The sequence below is a fragment of the Cygnus atratus genome, chromosome 1 (genome assembly GCF_013377495.2).
Source record: "Cygnus atratus isolate AKBS03 ecotype Queensland, Australia chromosome 1, CAtr_DNAZoo_HiC_assembly, whole genome shotgun sequence".
In the NCBI taxonomy this organism is placed as follows: Eukaryota; Metazoa; Chordata; class Aves; order Anseriformes; family Anatidae; genus Cygnus; species Cygnus atratus.
Window position 1 is genome coordinate 78,090,378 of NC_066362.1, and position 8,953 is coordinate 78,099,330.

At 45.3% G+C, this 8,953-nt stretch overlaps 1 protein-coding gene and 1 long non-coding RNA gene across 2 annotated transcripts in view; one reads left to right on the forward strand and one right to left on the reverse strand.

Annotated features, from left to right (window-relative positions):
• Positions 1 to 620, reverse strand: part of SOX5 (SRY-box transcription factor 5) — a 641,693-nt gene extending 641,073 nt beyond the window's left edge. The window contains exon 1 of the mRNA XM_050715320.1: positions 428 to 620. The gene's annotated coding sequence lies outside the window, so the exon portion shown is untranslated. The remainder of the gene's footprint in view (positions 1 to 427) is intronic.
• A 1,667-nt stretch (positions 621 to 2,287) lies between these two features.
• On the forward strand, positions 2,288 to 8,751 carry LOC118245012 (uncharacterized). The gene is made up of 4 exons (XR_004777735.2): positions 2,288 to 2,527; positions 3,308 to 3,551; positions 3,638 to 3,708; positions 8,642 to 8,751. It is a non-coding gene; the product is annotated as an uncharacterized LOC118245012 (long non-coding RNA).
• Positions 8,752 to 8,953: the final 202 nt, after the last annotated feature.

An 8,953-nucleotide genomic window follows, 5' to 3' on the forward strand; every position in this document is an offset into this window, starting at 1 on the left:
CGCATCTCTCTTAAAAAAAAAAAAATAATAATTCATCTGGCCTGCCGGTTTAAGAAAAATAAATAAATAAATGCTAGAGGCCATTATTCATGAGCAGCACGAAAACAAATCACTCTTCGACCTACTCCCCTGGCAGATTCCCACACTTATTACCCAAAATCCCACGGCTTCCCATGGGCTCTCTCTCCCTGGCCGCGGCGGCAGCGTGCCGCCCCCGGGGCGAGCCGGGCACGTCCCTCCCGAGCCGGGGTGGGGAATGAAGCCCCCCCTAAGTTTGCTGACAAAGCGGGGGCACGGCTGGCTGCCCGGGGGACGAGGAGGAGGAGGAGGAAGGGGGGAGGGAGGAGTTGTGCCAAACTTCGGAGGTGCGCGGCGGAGCTGGGGAGGGGAAGGGGAAAGCCGAGGGCGGCGGCGGCCGCGCACCTACCCGCTGGGCTCGCTCGGCTCCTCCGGGCGCTGGGTGCTCGGCGGGGGCCTGGCGGGGCCGGGGGTGCCGGGTGCGCTCTGCCTCGCCCCCCTCCTCCTTCCCTCCCGTCCCTCTCTCTTCCCCCCGCGTGTCTGTCTCTCAAGGACGAGGTGAAATCCCTTTGCCGGTCATGAGGCGGCTTCGGAGACAAACAACACGATGCGAGGGCAAATAACAAAAGGCAAAGGGAAAAAAAAAAAAAAAAACACACAAAACAGTCTGGGAACAATGGGGGAGGAGAAGCTCTCCGCGCGGTGTCTGGCCACCTCCCGCACCCCGGCAAGGAGGAGGAGGAGGAGGAGGAGGAGGAGGAGGAGGAAGGCGAGGCGGCGGGGAGGGGGCTGCGCGGGGACTCCCCCTGCGCAACGGGGCTCCCTCGCTCCGGCCCCGCCGGTAAGTGACGCGCCCGCTGCCCCGCTGCCACCACCACCACCATCATCATTTTCATCATCATCATCATCAGTCCCGGGGGGGGCACCGAGCCCTTCCCGTACACCCCGTTAACTTCCCCACAGCGCGGGGGACGCCGCCGGACCTCGGCCTCGGGAGCCCCCTCCTCCTGCGGGCGGGGGGGGGGAGGAAGACGAGGAGGAGGAAGAGGAGGAGGAGGATGGTGTGGGGGTGTCCCCCACCCGACAACCCCCCCTCTTTCCGGGATCCCGGTGCCGGGCGCGGCCCCACGCACAAGTTTGGGGGCTCCCCGCATGGCCGCGGCTCTTCCAAATAACGCTCCGCATTTTTTTTGGGGGGGTCCCGTCCGTCGCCGCCCCCTCCCCCCCCTTTTCCCTCTCCCCACTCCGCAGCCCCCCAGCTTCCCGTTACCTCCTGTCCGCCATCTCGGGTGAGCGCCGCCGCGTCCCGGGGCTGGCCCGGCGGGGGCCCGGCCGGCCGCCCCCCGGAGGCTTCACGGGTGGGTTGTGGGGTGTGTGTGGGGTGTGCGGGGTGGGGGGGGGGCTGTGGGGTATGGGGGTCGTGGGGTGCCGCGTTGGTCCGTCTCGGCCGCCGCTCGTTCCGCCCCGTACTTCAAACAGGCGGCGGGCAGCGCGCTGCCGGCGCGGGGGGACCGGCCCCGCTCGGGGTCCCCCCGCTGCCCACCCCCGGGTCCCGTCCCCCCCGGTTGCCCACCCCCGAGGTCTTTTGTTTTTTTGGCTTGCCCCACGTGCTGGTGCAAGCCGGCTGGCCGCGAGTGGGCAAGGCGGGACCGCCCCGAGCCGAGCCGAGCTGATCCGAGAGGAGTAAGGCGGGTTGTTATTCATAAGGGAAGCCTTATCTCCCGCAAATATTTGATGCTGGGACGAGTCCAATAATTAACAAGAACAATCAAACAATTTCACCGCCTTCTCGGGGATTTAAAAAGTCTTCATCTGAAATTCATGAGCATTACAACCTTTTTTTTTTTTCCTGCTTGGATGCGTTACTGTATATGATCTTTTCATTGTGTGCGTGTCCCTAAGTGATTTTTACCCTTTGATGCAAAAAGATGCAAACCATTAACAGCACGGAGACTGTTCACAACTGCTGATTCAGTGAGACTTCAGACCTCTCCGTAGGAGTGGGGAGGGAGGGTGGTAACCCTGATGGGAAAAAGGGGGGAAAAAAGGAAAAATGAAAAGGAGGGGGAAAAAAGGAATAAAAAAGCTATAGCAATGTTTCTGCCTGTGCTCCCTCCGTAGCTGGAGCTCCGGAGCTCCCACGGGCGTGCTGCGGGTGGGATGGGAGCAGCGCGGATCTCACGCACCGCTGCCTGGCAGGAGGCTGGCCGGCACTGTGCAGACGCAAGCATCAGCCCTCCCAGCTGCTCCTGCTACTTCTCTTGCAGGAGGGAAACCCAGACTGGGAGAGAAGCGGGATTCCTCAGCTCTGCAGCAGCATCTCTGGCCGGGCTCAGGGTGCCAGGGGCCAGCGTGGCTTTCGGGAGCTGTTTGCTGCCCCGCTGCAGTGAGCCAGGCAGGCTAGGCTGGCAATGGCCCATGGTCTGGCTGCATCAACCCACCCACACCCCGCAGCAACACCAAAACCCAAACTTGCCTCACCTGCATCAAGTCGAGACGCTTGAGAAAGGTACCCACACACTGAATGGCGAAGTCTCGCCCTGCACTGCCCCATCTGTGCTCACACTGGTCATCCGAGCCTCCAGTCTTGAGTCCCCCCCATTTCACGCAAATCCCGCTTCTGCTGGCCGGCACCCCAAGCCAATGACCCCAACCATTGCATCTGTGGGGCACGCAGCTCCACCTGAGCTCAGGTACTGCCACACCGAGGCACCTACGGCCAGACGTCTCTGGGTTAGGCTGGCAGGAGTACACGTGTCCTCCCCACGTCTTTCTGAGCTCTTTTCTATTGAAATGAATCCCACCTATAAGCACTGCTCCCCCTTCCCTTCTTGCTTTCTGCTAGCTCCTCACAGTCATGCTGTACTTCCTTGCAGTTCAACACAAGAAAGGAATTAGGGTGGTTGGGTCCAAAACTAATCTGGAGCAAAGAGAAAAAGCCAAATGCGGGTGCATTTTGTTTAAGATCAAAAGCACAATGGTGTGAGATTGTATTATGCTCTCCACAGGAGCTGTATTTTTCTACTTCTACAATAGGATTAAGGTGTTTAGTGGAAAAGAGAATTAAAAAAAAAAAACGACCCAATGGCCTGGTACTAGCTGCATTTGAGTTTTGCTTAAATAATGGCAATATTTCATCCCTCAAGGACTCTATCATCATCATTCCAAACACTTTTTAAAACAATAATTGTGAATGCCAATAATTAATTAATTTACTGTTAATTGCTCAGGATTCATTCTGTTGTTTTTCTTTCTTTTTTTTTGTGTGTATGTGTTTGGGTTTTTTTAGGTAAAGGAAGGATGTTACCATCTCTATACTGACTCATTTCAAAATTTTCAGTCAACCAAATGCTTTTTAGTAGAACCTAAAGACATATCCTTATTTAGCTCTGCATATTTGAGAACACAGGATGTTGAATGTTAGTACACATGGCTTGGACACAGCTGGGAGCACAGCTTCAAGCAACTTTTCCACCCCGAATAACTAAAGAAAACACAAAAGAACGTTTTCAGCGTGACTTAGCCAATGAAAGGTAGGGTACTGTACAAAAACAAAGACTGCTACGTATTTTCAGGTGGAAATTTGCACAGTTCTGGCTAACTTTCAGTTTCCAAACAGCAGGGGAGCACCGTTTGAGACTGGTTCTTTTCTAGCTGAATACATGGAACGCAACTGTGTTGAAATGAAAGGTATTGCCCGTCCTTACAATGAGCAGTGCACACCTAAAAATCAATTTGCACATAGTTAGTGAAGGTGGTTTATACACAGGTCCACTTTCACTAACTTGCCCCCACCCCCTGTACCTAGATGTTTAACAATGATATTTTTAGTCCTGACTCCATATGGAAAAAACGTATGGGTAGACCTCTGCTTGTGCAGAACTGACTTGTCTCCAGTTCTGCTTGAGTTCATCCTCCTAGAAAATTCAGACCCCTCCAATTCTCTAGTATGCCGAGTCTCGGCACACTCATTTTCACAAGTACTGATCTAAAATGCAACTTTTCTTGTAAGGAAAATATTAATTACTACCTTTAAGAGGTATAAATGACAGCACTGAAGAATAAAGCCCAAATCTATAAAACAACATTATCTTTATGCCAAATTAATCGAATTATTGAGCAACTATGTTAGCCTTAAAGCCGTATCAAAATGAAGAAACCATTTAGGAACTTAAAAAAATATCTGTTTTCGTATCAGAGTGTGTCAGCCCAATAACACCCTTATGTGGTCCTAATCAATCAAAGTATCACTATTGTCTTTTACATTCAGCATGGCTTATCTGCTTCTCCATACCAAAATCAGGGTGTTACTTGCACTGATTTCTGTCATAAGGAAAAGCCTGTCTTACACAAATTGAAGTAATCTACTTCTGTGCAGGTCCTGTCTCCTTTCCCTCAGAGGCAACAGAGTCCCAGCTATGATGTTTCAAAAAAAAAAATCCAAATAACTTCCCAGGGAACATAAGTATGCTGTTGTTGTGTGCCTGAATAGGGCTCTCTAAACCTTTTCTTGTTAGCTGGTTCTTCAAACTAAATGATAGAGTTGTGCTCCAGCAGAATAGCTAATGGTCTGAAATGCACTTTGGATGCCACATTTAGACCTTATTAACTAAATAAGGAATATGTTTATTTTTAGTAGAAGATGGGTACAAAATCTGAAAGAAACAGGAAATGTTGATTAAATTAAATGCTGATTAGGTCTTCTGTAATTTAAACGGTTGCAGGCACACAAAATAACAAAAAAAAAAGGGAAAAGGGAGCTAGTTGAAAAAGGTAAGGTGCTTGCTTTTCGTTGTCCATGCTGAGCAAAAATTAAATGTTACAAGAACCTGTAAACAGCTTTCAGTTTCAAAAATGGATTAAAGGCCCAAGCAACACTCATCCATCATCCTACAATTAGTAACTCCTAGATTTCAATGAGATTACTCACATATGTAAAAAGCATAATCTCTCAGGACACACAGATGAATAAAGACGGTCACAAGGATGGATTTAAGAAGCAAGCTGGAACTTCATTAACACAATATTTTCACATGTCAAACAGTTAAGTGGGCCCAGTGCAGGGATTACAAAGCTAGAATTTAGGGCAGATCTTCCCAAATCTCTCGAACAAGCTCACATCTGAACCTCTGAACCCTTCCCCAGGAAAAGGAAGGAGCACCTAAACCCCCAAATACTTTATTTAGATTTCTGTCTTTCCTAAACACAAATCCAGTTACAAAGTCGCCGATTTCTTATTCCAACTTCAGTCTTATTCCATACTTCAGATTACCTCAAAATTTCCATAAATTCCAACAAATGAATAAGTATGTGTATTGTCACACAGTCCATTTCCAAATCTGACTTCTCAGCCTACCCATGTCTCCATGGTGCTCCAAAGACCATGAAAGCATCCTATACCTCCCCCAAGTACACCAAAATAGGAAAAACATACCTTTCTTTACACCACAATAGCTAACCAAGTGATAGCATCCCTAGACCACAGTTTCTATGCCATGGTTCATAGGGAGAGGAAATACTGTAGCCTAAGGCACAGAGACCCATATGCCCCCAGCTTCACTTACGTGCCTACCAAAAACCAGAGAACCAGTCCAGGATCCTAGCTGGCATTCTCATGCATATATGCTGGCTGTCCCCTTTCTTTCTTGTCTGTTTACCCCACCACCAGGTTAATTAATAGTTTTTTCCATGCAGCCTCCACTGCAGGTGGAGGAAGCACTTGCAGGATGAGAAACCATGTAGCGATGCTTACTTAGGTATAGAAACCACGAGGAATGTGTCTTGCATGGCTCAGTGGGGGTCACTTAGGACTAATTAGCCAGGGCAGACCATTAGGACAGTGTATGTGTGGTACTTCCAGACCCCCACGTAATTCAGGTATGTCAGCATGGCACAGCATTGTGCACAGCATGCACATTAAATTCAAGCAAGGACTGCAACATAAAGTTTTCAAACTGATTAGCAGTTTTGGGTGCTCTACAAGTTGAAGAAATTGTGGTGCCTGAGATGGCGCAGTTTTCCAAGAGCAGATATGCTTCTTTTTTTTAAACCTAGCCCCATTTCCTAAAGCTAGTGATCAACTGAAAAAAAAGGAGGTAATTGGAGTCATCTGTGACTTCTGAAAATAGAGGACAGTTCCTGTAAGTAAGGTTTAGCAGGACCAAGCACTTAGTGTCTTATCATTAGCACAGGAACAAGGATTTGTATATACTATTTTATTAAGATTAATATCTCTACAGTGGTCCTTATATGAAAACAAAAGAAAAAAATGCTGTAAAAGGACAGAAAAAATGACTCAATTTCCTGTTACTGACAAAAGTGTCTAATTTTGAACATAGCCATCCTTTGTGCCACAAGACAAAGTTTTTTATTCTATTAAGGTACAGTAATTAATAATAAAATAAATTTGAAAAACAATGATATGACCCTTTTAAAAAACTTAGCATATTTGCCATAGGTTTATCATCTAGCATGATATCCTCAAGAAAAGCAAAAAGAAAGGAAGAAAAATGACAAAATCCCCAGCCACAGATACTTCTTCTTACAAGAAAGTTCATTCTGCTAGTTGTGACTTGTTGAAAAATCATAGAGCATATACATTTTTTGTTACAATATTTTTAACGCAAAACTCTTTTTTTTTTGCACTACCATCCCTCATAGAGTAACACAGCTTCTGATATCACTAAATTACTATCATAAAAACAAAGAGGAGAGGAGGCTGAAATGCAATGAATTGTCGTTTGTATTGGTAACAGGGCAATCACTGATTTAAAATTGTCAGTGGAACTCCTTTTCTCAAATGATTGCTCGGTTAGGAAAACAACACTTTAAACCATCTAGCAACATCTGAATTTCTGGAGAAGGGCTCAGGTTTAGTACTTGTCATAATCTGTGTTTTGACTATTAGACCTGCACATTTTTAAAAGTGTGCACATTCTGTTGCTCTGAAAGTATCCTACATAATGCTCATAAGATTACTGTCTAGAAGGCTCATACGTCTATATATTTTACTATTAAAACAAAAAGTCTTACAATTCCATAGAAAAAAAATTCTCTTAAGAACCTGAAGTCTGTCTCACCTCATTCACCTGCTTATGTGGTTGCAAGTATGCAGTGAAGGATAAGCAGTGCAAAATATTGTGTATTCTGGTTTTACAGTGTAGGCATTCAGGCTATGTTCACTACAAATGACTGCACAAGGTGAGAGGCACTGGAGAATCAGGCCCCAAAGATTTTCTATACTGGATCAGATCACTGGTGCATTAAGTGTGTCACCTCACAGCTGGATGCTCCAAAATGAACCTAGCTATCTGTGTAGTACTGTGGGAACTACTCTGGTAGTCAGGATGCATCCAGAAGAGGAGACCACTTTGTGTCTTTCATTTTCTTAGTGTATCTAATCAGAATGGTCCTTAGCTGTGATCAAATTATTCAGACTTCCTTACCATTTCAACAAGAGTATCTGACTGGTTGTGAAACAGGATCTAAAACATAGCATTAGAAATTATAAATAATAACATGAGAAAAACAAACAAACAAACAAACACATTACTTTCTTACCATTTTCATAAGCGTCTGTGGTACAAGCAAATATTCTGCAATATAAGAAACACGTGCTACGTATGCCATAATTTACATCATGTTATTTTACACTGCAGAGCTACTTTGTGGAACTTTACAGCTTTTATAATGATCCATTTAAGTCAGAAATGGAACAATATTACATAAACAATAATTATATACAATATGCAAATATCATCTAGCTATAGGAAGTGCTACATATCAGCAACACAAGGCAGCAAAAATACATAAACATACAAAGCTATCTACATCTTTTAGAGGTTTCCCATACTGAACCTCAATGAGAATCAGATCACAGCTAATCAAAGCAAAGACACAGATATTCCTAAAACATTTCAACATGCTAATTTTAGCATCAAAAGCATCCAAACCCTTTTCTCTGCAGAAGAGCAAAACTTTTAGTGCACGTTAAAAATATAGATCTTAATTGTCACATAACTGATGCAACTGTTCAAAAGCAATTACATACCTGCTATCTGACTGAAAGTCAATGGCACTTATGTGTCCCTAAATAGCTTCTCTTCAGTCACCAGAAAAGAAACATAAGCAAAACATACATGCATACAATCACTAAATATATATATATATATCCTTACACTATTGGTGTGTGTAGTATTTTTTTAAAAAAAGGTTAGTTTCAACAATATTTCTCACTATATGCCATATGACTGGTGGTCCTGTTTCCACAGATCCCATCACAGCACATAAGAGTTTTCAAGGAGAGCCTGTATCCCACCATCCATTCTGACATTGAACACTAGATTGCAGGTCTTTTGCCAAAAAGAAAAAAAAAAATAAGGTCATTTAGGAAAGCCTCTCTCTCTCTCTCTCCCCTTTTTTTTTTTTTTAATCCTTTTTTAATTCCCACTGAACTACTTCTCTCCAATCAAAATTAAATAAAGAAGCAAATAAACCAATGACCTATTTCCAAAAATGTTTATGTAAAGAACTGTTATTGACAGCCTGACAATTTCACAGGTAAAAAACTTCACTTTCGTTTTGGATTGGTTTAAATGGTCTTATTTTCTCTTCTGATCATGAGTTGAAGTACCTGATGGTGCAGGTGAGGAGCACAGGAAACACAGGATGGCTGAGCATGGGACTGTCCCAGCATTTGTTGGAATAAAGGGCAAGCCCGTGGGCAGCGCTCCTAGGCAGGGAAACCCAAGGCTTCCCCGGCCACCGGCACCAGCTTCAGCTTACTGTGCAGAAGAGACAGAGAGGGAAAGAATGACAGAAGGGAAGAAGACAGCCCATAATGGAAAAAAAAAATAAAGTCATACAAAACTGATCAGAGGGCTCTGAGTTAGTTTTTTTTCCTCCTTCTTTTTCAGCTTTCTTTTTTCTCTTTTTT